The sequence below is a fragment of the Maniola hyperantus genome, chromosome 2 (genome assembly GCF_902806685.2).
Source record: "Maniola hyperantus chromosome 2, iAphHyp1.2, whole genome shotgun sequence".
NCBI classification, from domain to species: domain Eukaryota; kingdom Metazoa; phylum Arthropoda; class Insecta; order Lepidoptera; family Nymphalidae; genus Maniola; species Maniola hyperantus.
Window position 1 is genome coordinate 9,840,078 of NC_048537.1, and position 6,611 is coordinate 9,846,688.

Genomic DNA, 6,611 nt, shown 5'->3' on the forward strand with positions numbered 1-6,611 from the left:
TTAAATTGTAAGAAGTGTTCCTATTCATTCGAAAATTAGTAAAATAGGATATGGGGTCATAACATTCTTAATAGGTACTTACTGCAAACGCAGTTTGTCTTGTCTTGGTTAAACTTGGTCTTGAAGTCTTGACTATTTTATGGATGCTACCACATAGAAATCCAGAAAACAAACTTCACGGCACTTCAACAAGTAAACTTTTTATATAATCTTACAAATATACCTATTTTAGGTACTATCAGCAGTTAAATAAAATATAATGATTCCAATTTATCCACACGTGTTTATTTTCGATTGGATAAATCACATAAAGGCACGTATTTGTTAACTTTTTGTATAGGCGCGTATAAAAATGTTCGCGTTATAATACTTTAACTTATAATAAGTCTTTTTTACCAGTCGCGGATCGTTAACGTTAACGCATGTTCACTGATCCATCGCTAATATAGGTCGTGTGCAGATAGAAAGGATTGGAATGTAAGTGCGTATCTTTGATACTTGCCATCTACACGCCTGAGCGCCTTTGTTCCCCTGCTTAGTGCCCACTAGGCAAGAAGATTGGCAAAGGCTTTCGTCTCCTTATGGTTCCCTAACGACCGTTAATTTACTTTTGTAGAAAATGTTATTGTGATCCATTTTTGAGAACCGTACAAATACTTTCAAACCGGGATGTGTGAAGAATGTGTAGCGAAAGATGCGTGTGTAACCCAATCCACCGTTTCAGTTTCTTCATAGCTTAATTTAGCTTAGCTATGAGGAAAAGAACAAGCTAACCTATAAAAAACTACACACACATTCCTTGCAAGTCGTAATACATCCTACCACTTCTAGCAGTTTTAGCCATCCCATATGTCATCATTATCCTACTCATTGTAGTTAAGGCAGCATTTGTTTAGGTTGCATACCAAGCAAATAAAATCATATAGATTGTGCTCATTCGTAACCCACTTTACCTTTCATAGCAGATGCCGTATTCATACAATTTGGTTACGCAAGACGTGCAACCTGGCCATCGGCCACCGACTGCACTGGTGAGCACGACCTTACCTCGTTCGGCGTGTGCCTGACGAATGCTCGAATGACCACTGACTCATCGTCCAAGTAGGTTACTATAGCGTAAATATATATAGTATTGTCCAGTACAGTTGAACATATTCTAGCTAATACCTAATTGAACTTTATCAGTCTAGTCAGCAGCAGTTTATTTATACTGTATTGGAGCACCGGCACCAGGGAAATAGCTGCTTAAGGCGATATGGGTTCACAAAGGCGTAATGTATGGAAAGTCTGGGCCGCCCGAGAGCAAATCTGTTGCACGGTTTTTATAAATATTTATATTTAAAATTCTATGTGCTCTGTTACCATAAAATAATACCGTATCCCTTAGTGTATTGTACGTTGAACGTAAATATGAAATTTTATTGAAATTGTCTTTATATCAATCGAATAAAACTGGTTTTTCTCCAAATGGTCGTGTAAAAACGCGTATTTTGGGGAAACTACCCGAATTTTTGTACCGAGCCAAATTATGCCAATTGTGTTTTGGCTCTCGTAATTCACTAAAGAATATCTTTAATTTTTTAATATCTTTTAGGTTTTGAGGACAAAACTTGATTCTTTAAACATCCAAAATGTGTTTTGGGACGCATATCGCCTTAAAGCTCTTGCAACATAACCATTACAAAACTCAAAATGCAATTAATCAATTTCAATATAATGGAACAACAATTCGACTTGACAATCTTCCTCAATTCTAAAGACGTGCTGATGCAAATGCTCTTTTACTTCTTCTTTAATAGGTCTTGTCAATATCGTTGGACGTCACAAACTTTTTCTTCAAATATCTTTTGGTTGAGACGTTGGCCCCCTATTCGGGAGGTCGGGGATTTGATCCCGGGCACGCACCTCTAACTTTTCGAGGCTATAATATCACTTGCTTTAAAGGTGAAGAAAGTGGAAAACATCGAGAGGATCTATCTGCACAATCTTTTCATCTCCATAATCTTCTCAAAGTTTTGTGAAGTCTGCCAATCCGCACTTGACCAACGTGGTGGACTGAGGCTAGACCCTCCTTATTCTGAGAGGAGACCCATGCTCAGTAGTGAACCGACGCGCGACGCTGGGTTGATGATGGTGATTGGTGGTGGTGATCTTTTCTTAAAATTGGAATGTGTAGTATGTCCCAGGGTCTCTTGTATCTTTCTACACACGCAAAGTACCTACTTACTTCTTTCCGTACTGAGGAAAAAATTGGTCTTTTACTTATTTTTAACGGGTCTTTATCGTCATTGTGTACAGAGATAGATAATAGTGGATTGCACTGTGCGCAACGATGGAACGAATAATATAAGTTTTTACCGTAACAAAAGATCAACATCGTCGTCCTTTTGGATCACAGACGTTTATTTCTACTCGGTGTTTGGATGGATTGGTCCCTTGGTCCCGTTAGGGCACTGTTTGTTAGACGCCCGTCAAAAATTCTTGATGGATGACCATTGATCCAGCGTTTAAGTAGGTTAATAGTTTATTCACTGTAGTACCTACCTAACGTGGATTAGGTATTTGACTCCAATTTTTTATTACTTTATTATAAACTAGGATAAAAATAATGACGTAAACTGAAAAAAACTAATTAAATCGATCAAATAAAAAAAAAGTTATAAGCATTTAAATATTTCTGATTAGACAGAGATAGCGATATAGCATTTTGACGTCACACCTTACTAATGCCATAGTAGCTAAGTGCGGTTTCATACAAATTTTCGTTTTGCGAGAAAGGGACAGAAGACCCTCCCACTCCAAAATTAAAATGCCTGTAACTTTGTAAATCTTTGTTGGATTTTAATATTTTTTTCAGCGTACGTCATTATTTTTATCTTAGTTTATAATGAAGTAATACTATTTAGCAAATTCAAAAGTAAGAAAATACCCAATTATGTATGTACATAGAACTACAGACATATTACCATCCAACTTTTAATAATCTATTTTCGGACCTAACCCGCCTGTCACCCCGACTTCGGTCGAGTGGGATTTCTGAAAATTATTTTTTAGTTTCTACCTACCTAGTTTACGTTAAATTATTAGATATGTCAGTCAATTCGTTTCTTCTTTTGTTTATAAAGACAAGGCAGATAATACATACCTAAGTACATATGTAACTAGTAATTAACCTTTGTTGTATTATTATAAAGCTTCTCGCATATTAATTTTATCTATTTTTGTTGTACTTAGTCATTTTAGAAGCAGCGTTTGTGTAGTTTTCTTTAAAAATATTGTACATTTGCATTGCTTTAATTTGCTTATCATAGCATTTATTACGGAATAGATAAACATAATAAATAAGTAAATATATTTATCTGTTACGGATACCTACTCCAATCAAAGCACTAATCTAGAAACACAACTATCTTTATAAAATGGAAAAACATGCTTTCATGGAAGTTAAAATTAAAAGTAGTTCCTTTAACATCCACTTCTTCCGATATCTACTCAAATTTCATATTATGTAAGAAAACTTTCAACACGTCAGACTTTACAATATTACAGCCTTCTAATATTCAGAAGAAGCTATGATAGCCTAGTGGTTAAGACATCCACTTCCTAATCGGAGGCCGAGGGTTCGATCCCGGGCACCTCTAACTTTTCAGAGTTATTGTTTAATGGTGAAGGAAAACATCGTGAGGAAACCTGCATGCTTGAGAGTTCTCCATAATGTTCTCAAAGGTGTGTGAAGTCTGCCAATCTGCACTTGGCCAGCGTGATATTCAGAAAAGTAATTATTAGGTACATTAGATTCATTCTAATCCTACGTTGAATAGTATGGATAAAGATTTTATCAGATGCCTAGTGTTTGTGTTACACTTATTGTCTAAACTCACTACAAGTTGTCTATTGTTTGTTCTAGCCATCACTGTATTTTGCTACTGGCATAATTTTTAATTTTTGATTTACTAACTGTTGCTAATGGACAAAACAAATAAACCGGAAACAGATAAAATAAATGATCCGTCACCGAGTTTGTATTTGTTACAAATACAATTTGATGTCGTATGATTAATAACGCTACCTCCATTATTCTGTCCATTAGACCGTTTTCCACGGACCACCGCACGACACGACAAAATACGATACGACACCGACCGCCATATTATACCTACCTATGCAAAAACTTAAAATTAAAATTTATTTATTTCAGGTAGGAGTACTAGTGCCACTTATGCTACGTCTGAGACTCCACCACACCGGTTTGGAATACAGATTGTACTGAGAAGAGTCTGCAAGAAACTCAGCAGTTGATCTTTTCAAATCATAAAAGGTTAAAAAAAACAATATTATCAATGTAACAATACACTACAGTCTACATTAACTTTTGGGCCACTAAGAGCTCAACCGGTTGCGTCCATGAAACTTTGTCATTAAGGTATTCCTCAATTTATATAATAGCCTCGACTTAATAAAATGTATTTTTGTTTTTACACAATATATAAATTTGTGTAATGGCAAGTCTAAAAAATCACATTACTATTATAAAGCAAATACTCCCCAAAAATAATTTTTGTACTTTATGCAGAAGACATAGTGGCGTTACCAGTTTACTATGAACTCTTTACTTATGCCACGACAATACAAAGCACGATGCATGTTTTGCGAGCAGAACAGTTTTTGCAGTGACGATAACTATACCTGACCACTGTACAAAACAATGTGCTGAAGAAACACTGCACGAATCGTACGTTGACAACAAGCTACGTGATTAGTTGTGTGAATCATCACTCGTAGAAAAAATACCTGCCTACGAGCGATAAGTCGTGTGCGGTGTGTCGTGTGTTACGTATCGTGACTGCGAATCATGTCGTGTGGTGGTCCGTGAAAAGCGCCTTTACTCTGTCCATTATTCGGCAGGATATACGTCATTTTACATTAACAGGTGAACAGAGACGAGGCTCAGGCGCCTTAGCTTCGAGACCTATTATTTAAATCCCGTTGGACGCCGGCTCCATTATCGTGCACTAGCCTCCATGTAAGTGAACCCGACTCGCCTCTAAATGCCATTAACGTCACACAGGAGACATTCACATCAATGCAAATTTTAAAACTTCAAAGGTATTTTGAGACTTCCAACTAATGGCGAAAGGATTCAAACTCCCGTTGTCTCTGATGTTGACGATTTAAAAACAATTTTTTCTTGTCTTTACATTGAATTAAAACTAATGTTGGAATGAGACCATGTTTCAATTTATTCCAAAATCTACTTTTTATAGTTAGAAAAATGTTTGTAAGCAAAAAAGGGCCAGTGATTCAAAAGAGCCTGTATGGTATTGCATATATATTTGCAATGAACAAGTCGTGCAAAAATTCTAGCCAATTTTGACTTTATTGCCAACTAGCTGATTCCTGCGACTTCGTCCGCGTGGATTTACGTTTTTAAAATCCCGCGGGAACTCTTTGATTTTTCGGGATTGTTGTCGTTGCTTGGTACCTACAATATGAATTCACTATGAACACTTCCTGAATCTTGATAACCCAGGCGGGCAGTAACCCTGCAGCATCAGGATTAAGAAGCTGAATCCAGAATTTTTTATGTGACCACGACGTAAACTTTTTTTGTTGATTTAAAAAAAAATTTGCAAATCGGTCCAGAAACCTCGAAAAAATCGATGTAGAAAAAAGAACCACCTCCTTTTTGACAGTCGGTTAAAAACCGATGACCTTGAAATATTTACGGAACAATCTTTAAAATATCCCCTTTCTAACAAAAAAAGAATGAATGAAATCTGACTACGCGTTAATGAATTACAACTCAGTATACATTTTAACTTTCGTCCCCTCTCCTACGGGAACCATGCTGAATTTCGGAATAAAAAGTATCCTATATTCTTCCTCATAGTATGACCTCAAATCGTACCAAGATTCATTGGAATCCATTCAGTAGTTTCAGCGTGATGCGCGGCCGTGATACAGACAGACAGACAGACAGACAAAAATGAAAAAAATTACAGTTTTGGGTTCAGTATCGATTATAGAGTGCCCTCGAAAAAAAATTTAGAATTTGACCTGTTAGTTTTATTATAACACACACTCAGATTATGAGAAAATGTTTGTAAGCAAAAAACGGCCAGTGATTCAAAAGAGCCTGTATGGTATTGCATATAATATATTTGCAATGAACAAGTCGTGCAAAAATTCTAGCCAATTTTGACTTTATTGCCAATTAAATAATTTTGGTTTTCCACAACGAAAAACTATAAAATAAAATAAGCAAAAAAAACAAAAATGAATACTTTCTATATTCTTTTTGTACCTATTCTACTCCCTCTGCAACCTCTCGCACTGCCAAGGGTCACTGGTAAAATTCGCTCATAGAGATAAGTGCTTCCCTGTCCACTTTTACTCTATTTTTCTCTTTATTGTAAATGTGCTGGTACAAATTAAAAAAACTCAAAACCTACGTTTTCATAGTTGCAGGTCCAGGTAAACCAAGCGTATTTCATGACTGACCTAAGAAAAGCGAGTAAAATGTGTTCCTTCTTCTCTATGGCTCTTTGGGCCACAGATATGGCCTACCTATATGGTTTGACCTATCAGGGAGTCTTGGAGCTCTCGCAGCA

At 36.3% G+C, this 6,611-nt stretch overlaps 1 long non-coding RNA gene across 1 annotated transcript; it reads left to right on the forward strand.

Moving 5' to 3' along the window:
- Window positions 1-385: 385 nt before the first annotated feature.
- On the forward strand, window positions 386-5,146 carry LOC138404371 (uncharacterized). Its single transcript, XR_011238352.1, has 3 exons — window positions 386-477; window positions 966-1,101; window positions 4,199-5,146. It is a non-coding gene; the product is annotated as an uncharacterized lncRNA (long non-coding RNA).
- The last annotated feature ends 1,465 nt before the right edge of the window (window positions 5,147-6,611 follow it).